The sequence below is a fragment of the Peromyscus maniculatus genome, chromosome 7, assembly GCF_049852395.1.
Source record: "Peromyscus maniculatus bairdii isolate BWxNUB_F1_BW_parent chromosome 7, HU_Pman_BW_mat_3.1, whole genome shotgun sequence".
NCBI classification, from domain to species: Eukaryota; Metazoa; Chordata; class Mammalia; order Rodentia; family Cricetidae; genus Peromyscus; species Peromyscus maniculatus.
Genome location: NC_134858.1, coordinates 44,563,612 through 44,581,393, shown reverse-complemented (window position 1 = coordinate 44,581,393; position 17,782 = coordinate 44,563,612). Strand labels below are relative to the sequence as shown.

General features: G+C 41.0%; 1 protein-coding gene across 6 annotated transcripts in view; it reads right to left on the bottom strand.

Moving 5' to 3' along the window:
* Cadm1 (cell adhesion molecule 1) overlaps positions 1-17,782 on the bottom strand; it is a 329,281-nt gene that overhangs the window by 289,252 nt on the left and 22,247 nt on the right. The gene's annotated exons all lie outside the window — the stretch shown is intronic.

Genomic DNA, 17,782 nt, shown 5'->3' with positions numbered 1-17,782 from the left:
AATTCACTGTAATTCTCAGAGAAATGTTCATTTATCCACTCATGTAATTAGAAATTTATGTTGTTTATTTTCTGGTAAAGATACTAAGAAATGAACAAATCTCCATCTTTTCCCCAAACTTTGACACCCCAAAACTAAAGCACCAAGACTGACAACACCCAAAGACTGCAACAGCTCCTGGTCCACCAGAGTGAATGAAGGCGAAACAAGTTTGACATTTCCTGCTGACTATGATTACAGCATCTTTTAATGAAGCTCACTTCAAATCATTTTAAATCCATTTGCTCATGTCAACATCAATGTACTCAGCATTATCTACCAATTAGTAAACCGGAAAATATTCTTTGGATAATCTGAAATCTCAGTAAAATATTCAGTGTGCCATTCATTTACTCTAAACTGCCCTGTAAAAACAAATTAGTGAAAGCAGCTGTCGCAGGACGACATAAACACCTATTAATACAACCCAACCACACTTTAGTCTCTGGCCAGATTTCCTAAGAAAGAGCTATGCAGAGGAAAACTATAAGCCCGTGACATTTTCAAATCAACAGGCCTGGGCCAATGTGAAGAAGCATATTTACCTGCCCCATGTGTGAGATGAAATTCGGACTGAGAAGAAAAGGGCTAACACCTGCCGATTCTTTCAAGGAAGAGCTCACATCTTTATGCTGCAGGAAGTCTAGAAAGTCAAAAAGGCCTAACAGATGGCAGGCTTCATAAAGATCAGAAATGTCAAAGAGCGTGGGAGCTGACCAAGTGATTATGAATATGCAAGGGAGCAATCATTTTGACTGCAAGGGCCAGCCTATACAGGACTCTCACCCTGCAGAAAGCCACTCCTGAACTTACGAGAAGACTAGAGTACATCACTTTTTCCAGCCAGCACTGACTGGTCCTTTCCCACAAATCAGCCTGACAAAATCCTATCATTTAAATATGGCAATATTTCAATAGCCGCCTTCCACTTAGGACCCTTTCAATATTTTTCATTTTAATGCATCGGTTATAAATAAACTGCGGCAGCACCTGTTTGGAAGGATTAAAAATGCTTTTATATTATGAAAGGCCGGGTGAGAGCTTGTTCTCTGATGAACACACTCGTCATCGACACAAGACATCTGCAGTGGAGGAGCAGTATTCTTCAAGAACGATTTCGATTTGAGAATCTAAATGAGGCTTCAGTCTCTAATGACTACTCACTACTCTGAACTTTCACACAGTACGGAATGCTTCAGAATGGGTACCTAACAAAAAAACGCTATCAATCACAGAATGGAAAAGGCTAGTATGCACAAACCCAACTGACTGAAGGTAGAAAGGCTTCTGAGTGCAAGGTTGTTCTTTCCTTAGGAAAGCCATGACCCCTCAGATGCCATGTGCTGGAGCAAACACCAGATCCAGTATGAGAGAAAAATGTGACTGCAAAGAGTTCCACAGTGTTTCCTAAATGCTCCTGGGGCCACTTAACTATGAAGCAGCTCACTTTCTAAGACATTTCAATTTTGACATGTGCGGATCATAGTAAGGCATGGAGAAATAAACACATTCAAAGATAGCCCCATAACTAGGGGATAGTGAAAATATGAAATCCATCATGGAACCCAAGGAAAAATCCCAGATATGATAGTGCATGTTCATAGTCACAGTGCTAAGCAGTTAGAGACACCTGGATCTCTGGGGCTCAATGCCTGGCCAGCATAGCCTGCTTGGTGAGCTCCAGGCCAGTGAGAGACCCTGTCCCAAAGGAGGAGATTTCTGAGAACCACACTCACACCTGTCATCCTCTAGTCTCCTGACCTGCACATCCAGGAATGCAAGAGTGAGAGTACACACACACACACACACACACACACACTTAAAAAAATGGTGGCTTGTCACCAATTCTCTCCCCAGGGTCATATTGGGCATAGGAAAAAGAGGAACCTACCATTTAAACCAAGACCAGTAAAATTTAGATTTTTTTTCAAAAAAAGAAAAACAAAGTCTAAAATGCTCTCACACTTCTAAGACTTGGAGAATTTAAAGGTGCACTAGGGATTCTCCTTATTCTACAGCAAGCCAAGGAGAAAAACATAGGAACCTTCAAACAAAAGAAAGAAATCCAAAGGACCTAAAGAATTCAAAATCTTAAGTCTAGTCACACCCATGCAACCCCTGGGAAGAAGTCATAAATATGTCTAAAGTCTATAGTTCTCAACATTAGTTATTAAGAAGAGCTTTTCGTGTTGATTATAGCCATCAATAAATTAAAAATGAATAGATTTCTCTAGGTATCTAATTTCATTACCCAGCGTCACACACAGCCTGTGGCTTTTATAGAGAAAGAGACTTTCTTTCCCAGCCTGTAACTTATATGTTAAATAGAAGAAAAAATGCTAAGGAGCAGGGGGAGTTGGAAGATGGGGAGAGAAATAGGTTGGGGGAGTTTGAGAAAAGAAGAATGAGGATGCAGTTTTGATAATGAAACCCAGTATTTTGTAAGCTAGAGAAGGAGACCCAAAGATACAAGAGCATTCTGTACATGGTATCTGTAGGAAAGTCACAGCCAGACCTTAATACTAATTCAAAATGTTGCAAATTTTAATCCCGTTTCTAGTATTTACCAACATTTTAATCGGTTTTCCACATTTAAAAAAAAAGATGCACTTCTCAAAAAAAAAATCAAGCAGTAGAAAACTTACACAGAAAGACTGTAGGCAGCACAGTGTCAATCTTGTATTCTCAGCTCCACATTGTGTGAGATGAGGCAGGGACATTGGCAAGGAAAAAGCTTGACGCCAGCCAGACTCTGAGCTTCCTCTGCCATCAGAAAGGGGCTCCTGGAACAGGTGACTTGCCAAGTCCACAAGAAAAGAACAGAACTTCGCAAATAGAATGTTTGCTTCACTTGTGAAAATCCTAAAAGGAAAACTACAATTTCTAAAGAAGGCAATTAACAACTTACTTCTCATGGAAATGGCTACTGTGCCTTTGATCCCAGTGGAGTATGTCTGTGTGGACGATGTGTGGATGATTCTTCCTGCCAGGTGGGACGTTATTGTAGTCCTGGTGTGGGTTTTGAGTTTTTAGAAATAGAAATCACACCCTGGGCTCCAGTTTTTCCACTTAAACTAGAGTCCCAAAATGTCCCTACGACTATAGGAAAATCCAAACTAAGAAGGACATATACATTTTACCCTATTAGAGCCCCGCCTAAGAACTGAACAGCTGTGTCAGAATGAACTCTTATGGACGCTCTGGTTTCCACTTCTATAATTATAATTATGTCTAAGTACAATCACTTACCTTTTATAGGAGGCACTTCATCCACTCCTCCACAACAATAACAGCTAATGCTTATAGGGTGCTTACTGTGTCTCAGGCACTGCTTTGACGTGTCTACTAGGCTGATACTCTCAGCTCCCCCATTCATGAATAAGGAGAGGAGGCTCAGGAAGATGAAATGATTATCTTAGGTCTGTCACAAGAAAGGAAGCAGAGCCAAAATCTGAACCTAAGCAGATTATCTCTTGTACCACATGATGGACTGAGGGAGACAGCATTTTTGAATCACGTGAAACTGTACATCATTTTCTGTGTATTAGCCCAAGAAGAATTAGAAATTTTGTTTTGTTTTGGACATGTTCTCATGGATCCAGCCTGGCCTCAAACTCACTATGTAGCTGAAGATGGCCTTGGTCTTCTGATTCTCCTCCCTCCATCACCCAAGGGCTAGAATTACAAGCATGCACTACCACTCCCAGTGCATGTGGAAGTGGGGATCCAACCCAGGGCTTCTGGTAGGCTAGGCAAGCATTCTAGCAACTGAGCTCCATCACTAGTCAAGAACTGCAACTCTTTGTATGAATGTCCTATCCTCAACTTCAGGGTCCTTTGTTCTACCCTTCTGGTTTTGTGGAAAGTCAGCAATCAAATCGTCAATTCTCTAATTAGCAAACAAAAGCAAAAACAGCACTGTCAGTTCCACATGATCTCCAAAATATGGTGTGATGCAAGTTAAAGCACTCTACAAACTGTAGCAAGTCAGACAAGTGTTAGCTGCTATCACAGTGATTCAAATTTTCACAGCGTCATCTCTCCTTCTCCATGTTAGACCACTGGACAGTTCCATTAATTAGATGTGTTAGGAAAAGAACACAAACTAAATAAGGAACCAAATGCCAGAATAGTCTGAAATTGCCTTCAAATAATACTGATTAAACCAGCCATTGACAATGAAACAACAGTCTTGGTAGGGCATTGTGTCAAAGAGCCCATTTAGCTAGCCTAATTTATTCTACTAAAAAAGAAGAAAAAACCATAAAAACCTTTCAGATACTATTAGAACGTAAGCTATCATCCATTAAAACTAAAGTTGAATGGATAAATTTTAAGAAATGCACAGATTTGTCAAAAAGTGAAGTAATATTTCTTAGCATTCATTAATAATTATAAAGCACTAAAACTTGAAGCTCTGTAGAAAAGAGGGTGTCTGCACAGAAGAGAACCATGAAGTATCTTATCTATGAGCAATGCATTCACGAAAGGCCTTTAATGAGTGGACAGGACTAAGCCCAGGAAGAATTTGCTTTAAATATGCTATTCTAGTGGTGTTAGTACCTAAAGGGACTGTTGATAGAACACTGAATATAGGGCAGCGGTTGTATCAGGACCTCCCCTGAAATCTCATTTAATCCTTGCACAGTAAGAACTGTATGGAACAGGCTGTAGATTCCCAATTTTTCAAATAACAGAACAAGGCCCAAGAGTGTAAATTAACCACTGTAAAAGGTGAAGGACCAGAGGTCAAAAATGCCTGCCCAGTCAGCAGCGCATGCACCAATCAAGAGTGTTGCAGGCTTCTTGAGTGAGAGACAACCTTTAATGCCTAAGGAGAGGGGTTAGGAAAACCTTAGGTGGCCCCAGACAAAACCAAAAGTTATTGAGCATAGACATTCCACCACTGAATAGCTGGGCTCATGATTTACTCCAAACAACAATATACTTACTGTCTGACATTTAATATTTTTCCTCCAATTTACTACGAAAACCAACAAAAATTTGTATGAAATACATCCTCAGTGCTGGGTTGGGGACACGGTATACCATTCTACCTGTTGAAAATACAGAACACTCAGCCATCAACCTATGTCCTTATAGAGTAGTAACATCCAGGAGAAATGAGAACAGTATAAAGTAGATGCCTGTAGTGCAGGAAAAAAGTTGAAGATCTTCCTCCGTGGAGTAAATTTGGAGTCTATTTTAAACAAGGAATTAGAAATGTCTGAAAAAGAAAAATGGGTAGGTGTTGAGAACAAAATACAGAGAGAGAGAGAGAGAGAGAGAGAGAGAGAGAGAGAGAGAGAGAGAGAGAGAGAGAGAGAGAGAGAGAGAGAGAGACTGAGACTGAGACTGAGACTGAGACTAACAGATAAGCTGCTCTAAACATCAGAGGTAGACCAAAGGGCCTCTGGGGCTGAAAGAGATGGCTTCCTCAGGGTTCTGGTTCTTGATTGTTGCCATGCTAAGAATGATTTGAAGTGTTTGTTACGCACGGGTTTCTGGGATCCATCCCCAGAGTTCATGATTCAGCGGGTCTGGGGCGGGGTTCTTCTAACAAGTTCCCAGGGGATGCTGATGCTGGTAGCCTAGACCTCATGCAGGTTGTTTCATTCAGGAGATCAAAGGAAACAGGGAGCATGCTCATTGCAGTGGATTGAGGGATTCAAAGAGGGAAAGGCTGTCAATGTCCTAGTTTTCAACCTACAAAACTACTAGGGGACAAGAGAACCTCTCTGGGTAGAACAGGAAGCAAGTACAATGCCCATAAAAAAGAGAGACTTGGTCTAGCCTGCAAGAGTCAAGGAAAGCACTGACCTAAGGAGCCAGACTAAAGGGAGGAGTAAGAGGGCCCTGTAAGAGGTAGAAGGAGCCAGATCAAACTAACAGTCAGCACAAGTCACCTACGGATTTGCTCACACCCAGATCAGAGACAGAGAAGTCAAAAACTGTGAGGTAATGAAGATCATGCCAATCATATAGAAATAAATAGGGAAAATGGAAATGCTTGCTTCTTTTTAAAGATAAAGGGAAACAGAGCCTGGTTTTGTGTATAAGTTTCCAGTACCAAAAAGTCATCCCAGGAGTTGTATCTAATATATAGTTAAGAAACATCAGAGCCTAGGACAAAGAGTAGTGGGATAGAGATATGGGCTTGGGAATTGTTTATCTCTTGAAGAAAGTTGGACTACATAATTAAATATGTTCCTTCAATTAAAAGTACTTACTGAGGGAGCTCAGTGTGGTGGCAGACACCCCTAATCACAGCCCTGGAGGGGCAGACACAGGGGGGTCTCTATGATCCTGATCCACATAGGGAGTTCCAGGCCAGCCGAGACTACACAGCGAGACCCTTTCTCAAAAAGAACAAAAAACAGAAACGACGTACTTACAGGGGGTGGGAGGAATGACTCAGTGGTTAAAAACACTGGCTGCTCTTCCAGAAGCTCCTGATTCAATTCCCAGCACCCAGAAGGTGACTCACAACCAGCTGTAATTCCAGCTCCAAGGGATCCAACAGCCTCTTCTGGTCTCTGCAGGCACTGCACACATGTGCTGCACAGACATATACACAGGGAAAACACGCACACACATTAAAAAGATTAATTTCTTTTAAGTTCTAGAAAGTGTGTGTGAGAATGACATGTAGATGAGGATGCAGCTTCCTCAACATGCCTAAGTTCCTGGGTTCAATCCCCAGCATCTCAGAGAAAGGAGGTATTAAACAAATAATAAATAATTAACACCGGCCAGTCGCAGTAGTCTGCACCTATCATCCCAGGCTTTGGGAGCTGGAGACAGGACAATGCAAGTTCATGGCCAGCCTGGGCTACACAGTGAGACTGGGTTTTTGCATTTTTTGTTTCATTTAAAAAGCAGCAACATTGATTTCCAAGACAGCCAGAGCTGTTACACAGAGAAACTGTCTCAAAAAAAACAAAAGGAAAAAAAAATGGCAGCAACACTATCTTAGCTGAACTTACTAGAGATGTCGCTTACACATGGTGTGTGTGTGTGAGTGTGTGTGTGTGTGTGTCTGTGTGTGTGTGTGTGTAGATGTAAGAGGAGGATGAGGATGAGCACACAAGCCTAGTTTTTCAACAGATTAAATACAAGAGCTTAGGTTATAATCATCAAAAGCTAACTAAATACGGCATTCTTCAAAATCCTCCAGTTTGCCAATATTGAAACACTCATTTATTATTCACTGCCACGTTAGTGTCACTCTCTCACCTCTTACCAAGTTCCTCGCATAAGCCATCTGGAGGCAAGTCACTCTTGGCCCATCTGTGTTCTCAAATTCACGAATCCTAAACATCTTTTCCTTGCCATACAAGGAACATAGATTTCTACCACTCTTTTAAGTAAAGGAAATGGTGTATGGAGTGCCTGGATTTCTAAAATGAATATTATGCCTTGTTAAAGATGCTGGAAAGTAATTAGGTCTACTAACTAATGGCCTTGTAAGCAAAAAAAAAAAAAAAAAAAAAAAAAAAAGAGCTTCCAAGTCACTTATCAGATAACTCAGTGAGATCTGCTCATCGAATCTATGCTTCCAAAACCACAGACATCAAACATTCCTTAAAGCCAAGCATTTTAAGAAGAAGCAAAATACCTAAGATTATCTCAGGTGCCAAAGACACTTCCCAGGCCAGCACAGCTTTGGGAGCTGGACAGCGCGCCCCTAGCATGAGGTCCTGCTCAATCATCTGTTGCTGAATTACCTTAGACAAGATGCTTAATTTGACTAAGACTCGGCTCCCTCATCAGTAATCTGAGGCTTGAAAAGTAACTACTTCAATTGACAAAAAGATAGACACATTGATTAAAAAGAAACAGTCCAAAAATAGAACCAAACAGATATTGATTTTTCACAAAGGTGCGGAGTCAGTTGAAAGCCAAAAGGGACAGTCTTTTCAACAGATATTTCTAAAGCAACTGGCTATCTATATACCAAAATATAAGCCTCAATCTCCTCCTGACAAGTACATAAAAATTAACTCAATGGTTAACAGTCAAAAAAAATGAGGGAACAAGCCCAACCTGCAGTCCAAGGGTGACATGTGCCTCAGGACAGCAATGAATGGCACCCAATGCAAAATCCTAAACTTGTTTAAAACACTGAGGATTCTGCTTTACTTTGAAATTCTTCTTTGTGTATGTAACCAACTATACGGCACTGAGTCACAATGTCAAATGGCAGGACACACCTGAAAACTCCAAGAAGCAAACAGGACAAAACCATCATGGTTGGTTAGGGAAAATATTCTCAGTTACCCATGGAAAGTACAATCCATAAAACAGAGTGAAAAACTGGACTCCATAAAACTAAAAGCTTTTTCTCACCAAAAGATATCACTAAGAGGAGACTGAAAAGACAAGCTACAGACAGAAAATACAAATTACACATCTCACAAAAGGCTTATGCCCACCATTTTCAGTGCTTGACAGTAGGAAAACAACCCATTTAAAAAAAAATGGGTCAAATCTTTGAATAGACATTTCACCACTGATACTCAGAAAGCAAATAGGCACATTAGATGTATACCACCAAGTCAGTAGAAAATGCAGCTTAAACCCATAAAGACATCTCAATATAACTATCAGAATGGCTAAGACTAGACAGCCACGCCCTGACAATATTACATGCTTACAAAGATGAAAGAAGATCAGACTTCAGTTCCAAAATGGAATGTAAAGTGGTACAGCCATTCTGGAGAACAACTTGCTGGTTTCTTTAAAAATTAAATAAGTACTTACATATGACTCAAAAACCTACTACTAGGCTTTTGGATAGGAAAGGTGAGAACTTACTTCCATAAAAACTTGTACATAAATATTTACAGCTACATTATCTGAAATACCAAAAGCTGGAAACAGTATCAATCTCCCTCGGTCAACACCATGGTGCATTCACAACAGAATTCTACTCATCCATAAAAATAACAGTGAGAAATTTAGACTGTAAGATGTTAAGTGAATGAAGCCAGACTCAAAAGACTACATCCAGTACAGTTCTCTTTCTGTGGCATTCCAGGAAAACTAGGACAGTAAGAATGTGGGAAAAACTAGTGGCTACCACAGGGTGGAGTGTCAGGGGGGTCTGTCTACAGGCTCAGTGTGAAGAGGTCTCGTAATGAATTGTGGTGCCGACATGTTGCCACGAGGTAGTTACCTAACTCTATTCCCAAAACTCACAAAATTCCACCTCCCTAAAAAAGTAAGCTTTTGTTTGGGGAAGATTTGAAAACAAATTCTTCAAAATAGCAACTGAACAAAAAACTTACCTAGCAAAGTTTCTTCTCCTGGAACAGCTGTGCACACTCAGTCGGTGATGACTGCAACCTGATCTCAGGGAGCACTCAGTAGAGTTGTGTGCCCCTCCCAGTCTCTAACATTCTTAGAGCTTGCAGAAGTCCAGCTCAAAGAGGGGAAGAGGTCACTCCACCTGGGCTATACAAAGTGTGACAGAATGATCAGGAACTAACTGGCTACAACAGCCACTAGCAAAAGAGTGCCCTTCACTGAAAGGGTAGAGAAACTTCTCACAGTCTTATTGCATTGCTCTGAAATTAGAAGATACCAGAGGTCTGCTGAACTTGGCAACTGTCAAGTTCCCCTTCCAGTATCTGTTGCTAGGAATTTTCTCCAGAATTCTACAGATCTGCACTTCAGACAGCAGCTATTATTGCTTCCCAGGAGCAAGACAGGCTTATTTGATTGGCCTTTTTAAAGGCACCATCCATGCATTAGCCATGTTAACCTGCACTATTACTCCCAAAGACCTCAGCTAATATGAGGCATTATGTGCAGTGTGCTAAGAATCCACCATGAGCCAGGCGGTGGTGTTGCACACCTTTAATCCCAGCACTCGGGAGGCAGAGGCAGGCGGAACTCGGTGAGTTCAAGGCCAGACTGGTCCACAAAGCAAGTTCCAGGAAAGGCACAAAGCTACAGAGAGAAAGCCTGTCTCAAAAAAACAAAAAAAAAAAAAAAAAAAAAAAAAAAATCCACCATGATAGGAAACAAATCCACAAACAAACAAGCAAACAAACAAATAAAAGATTTCTCTTTCCCTCTCTTCCTGTTATGAGTAGTTCTACATCTTGTGTATATTTTTCATGGAGTCAAGGGTGACTAACTACACGATTGCCAGTGGAAAAATAGCAAACAGAAATTGGATATTGGCAGTTCTTCAGTTTTTGTTTTTCTGTGGTTTTTAACACAAACCCGAGGACCCAAACTATTAATGTGAGTCAAACAAGCCAGTGCACAAGTCAGCAGCTGAGCTTCATAACAACCTAAGTGTACCTACCACGATGTTCTAAAGAAACATGCATTTATACAGTAGACACCTGCCATTAGCAACACTTGCACAGGTCTCTTGCAAGTATGACATGTTTTTAATGTTGTCTGTCTTCTGTGCTGTTCCTTTAACTTTGCTATTCCAATTCATTAAACTAAAAGAATAATAATTTGAATTAATGAGGCATTACTGTGGCCTCAGTCTTTAATACGCAATTCACATTCAAATCAAATCAATACTTTTATCAAGAACTAATTATGTCCTGGTGCAGAGCTGGCTTCCACAGTAAATTCAAGACATTTTTACTAGCTGTACTCTCTAGAGTCTTAAAAATATAACTTATGTGTGGTTATATAAATCCAAAAATGAAAGTAAAAATTCAATTATGGATGTATTTAAGAACAAATCAACACTAATGTATCAAAACTAAAAAGATGGCCAAGGCTAAATATTCAAGATAATTTCCAAAGGATTTGTAAATGGATTTGGCTAACTGGTGACTTGTTTGCTTCTTGTTTTCTTTCCTTAGACAATATCACAATGGGTGTGCATTCTGCAAATATGCATCAGTGAATGGCTGAAGAAGAGAAGACAGAAGCCTGAACAGATAGCTGAAGTGACCCTTGAGTGAAATATTTGGTAGTGGTAAGCCTTACTAGTAGCCTAGAATTTGATCAACACGTCTGCCTCCTCTGGCATATTATTCAATACTCATGCTAGAGAGCCCGTTAAAGACTACCTACTTCAGAGGCAGACAGATCTCTGTGAGATCAAGGCCAGCCTGATCTACAGAGCAAGTTCCAGGACAGCCAGGGCTACACAGAGAAACTTGCCTAATAAATAAATAGAGGGAAGGAGGGAGGAAGGAAGGGAAGGAGGGAGGGAGGGAGGGAGGGAGGGAGGGAGGGAGGGAGGGAGGGAGGGAGGGAGGGAGGGAAGGAAGGAAGGAAGGAAGGAAGGAAGGAAGGAAGGAAGGAAGGAAGGAAGGAAGGAAGGAAGGAAGGAAGGAAGGAAGGAAGGAAGGAAGCCTGCCTACTTCAAAACTGTCCTGAAAGAAAGACAGCTTAGAAATCAAGCACTACACATGTCTCACAATGAAGGTGCTTTAAGTCCCTGAAGCCTACCAAGCCAAGGAACAAGCTATGGGGTGCTAACCAGAATTGAAGTTAATGACACACAGACTTTTGAAGAAAACAAGAAAATTCTCAAATAAATACAGAATCCAAGACCTTCGGTAGTTATAATTTCAGCAATCTGTCATTCTTCCTTTCCATAATTTTTAAATGCTGGATCCTGAAATAATGTGATAGTTCCAATCAGCACTTTTTAATGAACTAGACTAAAAATGGATAGAACAGGACAGAGTGGGGTGGGCAGCACAGGACAGAGAAGGCAGAAGAGATAATGGCCACGGAAACAAGATGGACTGGTTTGGACTGATAGGAAGAAAAAAAAAAAAAAAAAAAACAAGTGCAATGAGCACACACAGGATAAACACATCATATAAATTTAATATGCCTACAATTGCACTGTGACATCAAGAAAGCATAAAAACCACTGTCTTGAATCTTATGTACGGTACAGTAAGCTCCTACCAAACTCTCTTTAAGAACATTTACCATCCTCCCAAGAACAAGAATCTAATGGCTAACTCTAAGAAAAGGAATTACCTATTGAGTTTACGGAGCCAGAACAGAAGGGAAGAAATGTTTTGCACGTAAAGTTTTTGTCTAAATTTGTATTGCATCTGCAGATCCACAAAATACATCCAGGGTGTCTACGCTGTGACCCAAGGTCTACCTCAGGCTGCAGCACTATCCTAACACATATCACCACAGTAGTGAAGCAGTAAGGCTCCCAGGGAGGGTCTGAAATCGCTGTTTCTGCTCCACCCCTCGTCCTAAGAACCCAAGCTTAGACATTGAAAACAGCAATGCCCACCAGCCCGTGTACACTTTCTCCCTGATCCTATCTGCATCAATGACTCAGCTGCAAAGACGAACTGGCTGCACTGGAGAAGTCTTGCTGTTCCAGCTTGCAGCTCTGCTTGCAGTTCGTGTCTAGACACACAGAGAAACACACACACACACTCACAAAAGAAACCTAGACATTCAGTGCGAGAGTCAGGATCTAGAAAAACCACATCCAGAAGGAATACTGAACTACAAATTTCTTTTGTAGATCCCTGATACATAGAGGTAATAACATTTTAAAATAAAGCCCGCAGTCAAAACACCAATAATGCTTTAAACCAAAAATAATGCACAGCAAAGAATATTAGGTAACAACCAAATAATGTCAATAAAGCAAGTTAGTCAAAGAAAAAAAAACCTTTAAAAAAAAAAGATATGCTTTGAAAACAAATGGCATGAAAGAAACAAACAGTAGATGTCTAAGAAGTTTAAAATCGGTATAATGGAGTCAGAAAGATAGTTCAGCAGGTAAAGGCACGGGCCACCAAAACTAACAACCCACATGCTAGGACAGAACTGAATCCTAAGTTGTTCTCTGCCTCCATACACGTCGTGGCAGGTACACACCCACACATACATACCTCAGACACATAAACAAGAGTAACTTTAAAAATCAGTAGAATGGCTCAAGAAGGGTAAATAGAAACACATCTTCAACCTTCTAGGCACGCAGACAAACCAAACACTAGAGAAAAGGGTGTCACAAGCCGCCGTGCAGCACGCTGTCAGCTGATTTTCAGCCTACTTAAACAGCAGACTCTTTACATCTTTCTCTCTAATTGCCAAGGTGGTAACCCGTATTCATTATAGAAAGTCTAACCATATTCAAATACAACAGCTTTTCACAGAAGTCCTTCAGAATCCCATTCTCCAGGGATAGCCACTGCTAAGAGATTGTGTTCATTCTCCCAATGCTAAATGAATACTCCAATTTGATAGTAGCCATTCTAGACAAATTATAATAACATGACTATTGACATCTACAATATCCTCCAGTAGTATGCTCTTCTTTCTTCCTATTTTCCATAGGTATATGCAGATATGGTATGTGCATGTGTGTATGCATGTTTTTGCATGTGTATGGACGTGCATGGACATTTATGCATATGGATACATGTGAAGTTCCAGGGTTGATATCAGGAATCCTTCCTGATTTCTCTTCCACCTCACTTTTTTGAGGCAGAGTACCTCAATCAAACCCAGAGCTCTCACCAATACGGCTGGTCTTTCAAGTCAGCTTGCTTTGGGGATCCCTGTCAGCATCTTCCAAGGCTGGAATTGTGGGCAGGCCGCCACACCCAAGCAGCATTTTCCTGGGGATCTGAATTCATGTCCTCTCATTTGAGCAGCAAGTCCTTTAACCACTGACCATCTCCCCAGCCCCAGCAGGCGATTTCTCGCTTACTGATAGAGCCTAGAGATTTATTCCTGTCTGTGGACATAGTACAATACCGCTCTTTTTAATGGCTACAAAATATTCCATTATGTGGGCAGAAAATAATTTATTTAATCAGCCTTCTCCTGATGGGCATTTGGATTATTTCCAATTTTTATTATTAAAAACAATGCAATTTCTAGGTTTATATCTGTGCACTCGTTAAACGTTACTGTGGGTTGATGCAGGGATCAAAGAATGTACTAAACTTTTTTAATCATTCATTTCATTTTAATTCATACTACTATAAATCTTCAAGAAGATGGCAATTGCACTAATTGCTTAATTATTTTGATTTTCAGCTTTAGCACTTTTTTGATAACGTATGCTACTCAAAAGTAATTGCATAGGAATTAAGTCAAAAGGTATCAGTTAATGTATTTCTGACTACTTATTAGAAAGTGTCCTTTGCCTGAATACTATATTTAAAAAAAAAATCCCGTTTGAAGAAATTTCATGTTACCAGAAAAATATTCAAATACAGCCATGTACAACAGGGATATGTTCCAAGAAATGTGATATTCATGTATGGTGGTTTGAATGAGAAATGTCCCCCAGAGTCTCGTGGTGGTGCTATTTAGGGAGGTTGAGGCATCACAGCCCTGCTGGAGGGAGGACGTCACTGGGGAGGGCACTGACATTACAAGCTCTGGACGACGCCCAGTTTGAAGACATGAGATCTGTTTCTTACCCCTGCTGCTGCCGTCCTTGCTGCCACACGTCTCTACAATGAGGGACTCTCATCCCCTGGTCTGTAAGCCCAGACAAACTCTTTCTTCACTACGTTACCTTGGTCATGTTCTTTATCACAGCAACAGAACCTTAACTAAAACATCAGCTACTTTCACCCTTCTACTTCATAGATACAATTTACAACAACCTATGTGGTGTGGTCTATTAGAAGTATATAGTCTGAGGTGCGTGCGTGCGTGCGTGCGTGCGTGCGTGTAATATGACCCTACTGTTCTAGGGCTATGATAAAGAAAATTATGAAATTAAATCAAGTCATAGTGAAACTGGTCCAATGAAGAAACATTCTAGGATGCTGCCAGCCAGTACAATGCAACCGAGTGTTGTAGAGCACACTCTTCAAGTAAAGAGTATACCCTGAAATAAATAGAGTAGTATGAAAAAAATACCCTGAAATAAAGGTGTATTAACATAAGCAAATAAACCAGAAACATTTGTTTATTCAAATATGATGACCTGTACATAATTGTATGTGCTCAGCATTGTCGCTAGGCAACAAGAATCTCTGGACTCCAGTGCAAGCTTACAGGACCACCACATTTGCAGCTCATCACTGACCAAAATGTGGCTCCATGATTCATGGCTCTGTTCTTCAGTCCTACTTTAGACCTGGATCTTCTCCTTAATCTCAAATAGATTCACTGTAATCACTGATTCTTGCTTATGTTTCAAAAAAGAGTTTGTGCGCGCGCGCACACACACACACACACACACACACACACACACACACACACACACGTGCGCGCGCACAGATACACAGACACACAGACACGGATCCCCATCACAACTACAGCTTTAGAACACAACTCAAAAAATAACCTACAAAACCACCATTTCCTCCCTGAATGAGTGCATATGAAATTTAAATACAAAAAGTCATGACATTCAGAGTTTGAGATCCAGTAACTCACTCAGGACACATTTCATAGCGAACAAAATACTTGCTGAGAAATAGAGTTACCAGGGCAACCATAACTGACCTTTTATGTTTTATTTATCAATCATATTGCTGCATTATTCGCACTCTTAGAGACAAAGGAGAAAATGTATTATAAACAATGATAATTAATTGAGGTTCCCCTGCTCCATACTAAATTGCTCCTGAAAAAACCTCTATTTGCCTACCAGTTGTGCTAGTATTTGCTCCTTGGTTCCTGTCTAGGCTAAGGGCATGGAAGGCAGAGCCCACAAAGTTCACAGGTTGCCCATATCAAACTTGATCTCGGGTGGCAGTATATCTCTGTGTGTCATTTCTTGACAGACGTGAGGATACTCCATGGCTATATCATAATCCCTGCTGCATACTAGATCTCTTGAAATAGAGTCAACAGAAATACAGTATAAATGAAAGTTAGAATAAATTATAAATAAATCCACCTGACTTTGAAATTAAGCAGTTTATAACAAGAGAAACATCAAGCACTTCATTCAGTATTTAATCTAGTTTATTACAAGTCCCAATAATATTCTCATCAAATCAAATGACATTTCCTCTTGGGAAAAATATATGTTTACTTACTTTTAGACTACTAGAGTATAGTTATTCCTGCTTGAACCTGGCCAAAAAAAATTTTAAATTAAAAATAAAACTGGAAGAGAAAGAAAAAATGTATAGAAGAGAATTTATAACAAGATGTCATCATTCTTATCAATGAGACAGCAAGCAGAGAGACAACACTCAGCTACAAAGCACAGTATGGTCTCAGCCCTGGTTGGAATCTATTTGATAAGCTCCTCATTTTCCTGAGACAGTGGCTCCTCCACAGGCAGAGGTTGACCTCAGTGCTCTCCAAGCCCCTCTGTATGTCCCTTATACTAGCCTGTCCCCCACACTTTCACACTTGGTCCCCAGCTGGTGGCACTATATGAGGACATTGAGAAACCTTCAGAAGGTGACGCCTAGCTGGAGGAAGGGAGTTACTGGGGAGGAGGAACTTAAGGTTTCATAGTGGGCACCCACTTCCTGTTCTGTTTCTTGACTGGCACAGATGTGAGCAAACATGCTTGCACTCCTGTCATCACAGCTGAGAGTAGCTCCTGCTAGCCATCACCCCACATCTCAACCACAACAAGCTGAACTTCAAGCTATGGACCAGAAGAACACTTTCCTCTGCTCCAGCACTTGTCCAGGGTTTGGTCACAGTAAGAAGAAAGTAACTAATGTGGTCTGGAGAGATGGCTCATTGGTTAACAGTACCTGTTGCTCTCATAGAAGATCCAGGTTCAGTTCCCAGAACCCACATGGTCCCTCACAGCTCTTGTTCCAGGGGATCCGATGCCCTCATCTAGCCTCCACAGACACAAGGCATCCAAATGGCACACACATACATGCAGGCAAATACTCAACACACAACAATTTTTAAGTTAAAAAGAAAGAAAAGAGTTAATGCACCTCCTTCCTAATAAAAAAGAGAAGGTTTCAAGAGCACCCCAGTATTAAAGTGCTAACCTGGGGACATTCGGTCTGCTGCTTAGGCACGACCAAACAGCCTGGAGACACCACAGCATCAAGTTTCCAACCTCCACTGTGTGCCCCTGTAATCTTCTGAGTACTGTCCAAGGGTACATTGAACCCCCCCAGATACCTCCCATCCCAGTCCCATCTCCCATGGGCACAATGCAGGCTCCTGCACTACTTGAAAGGTCCTCCTTTCTCCCTTGGGTTATTTGTCTGCCAGGGACAACCTTACCTACATCCACAATTCTAGGCCTTTCCCATTACCCTCATTTTAAAATAAATAAATAAACGCATGCACGCACATACATACATACATACATACATACATACATAATACATACATACACAGGGAACAAATTCAGGCTGAAGCATGTGCCCCTCCCGAGCCTCATCAGGTAGGTCTGATTAACTCCCTTCTTTTACCTTCCATCTCACTCTGTGATACCTCATATGTGAAGTCTCTGATTTAAAATTACACAAAACCCCCGTTGTTCTCCATCCATATTGATTCTCCTTCCTTTTCCTAACCTGACTTCCCTAGCCAAGCCAACATTTCCCCAAACCAAGTTCCTTCCAAGCTGCGCGGCCAGTTCTTGGCCAAGGCTCTCAACATCTCAGCTGCTGTTCCCTAGCCTCTCCTAACTGTTACCTTATTGCTGGTCTCCAATCTCCCTACCCAGTCTATACCTCCCACTCCCATAGATATCCCACAGACTAATACCAAAGCCCAGACCCATTTCTATCAAGTTTGTCTTTCATGATTTGACTACTGTGTACCTTTGCATGGGTACCTCACCAGCTTCCCATTCTGTTGCTGC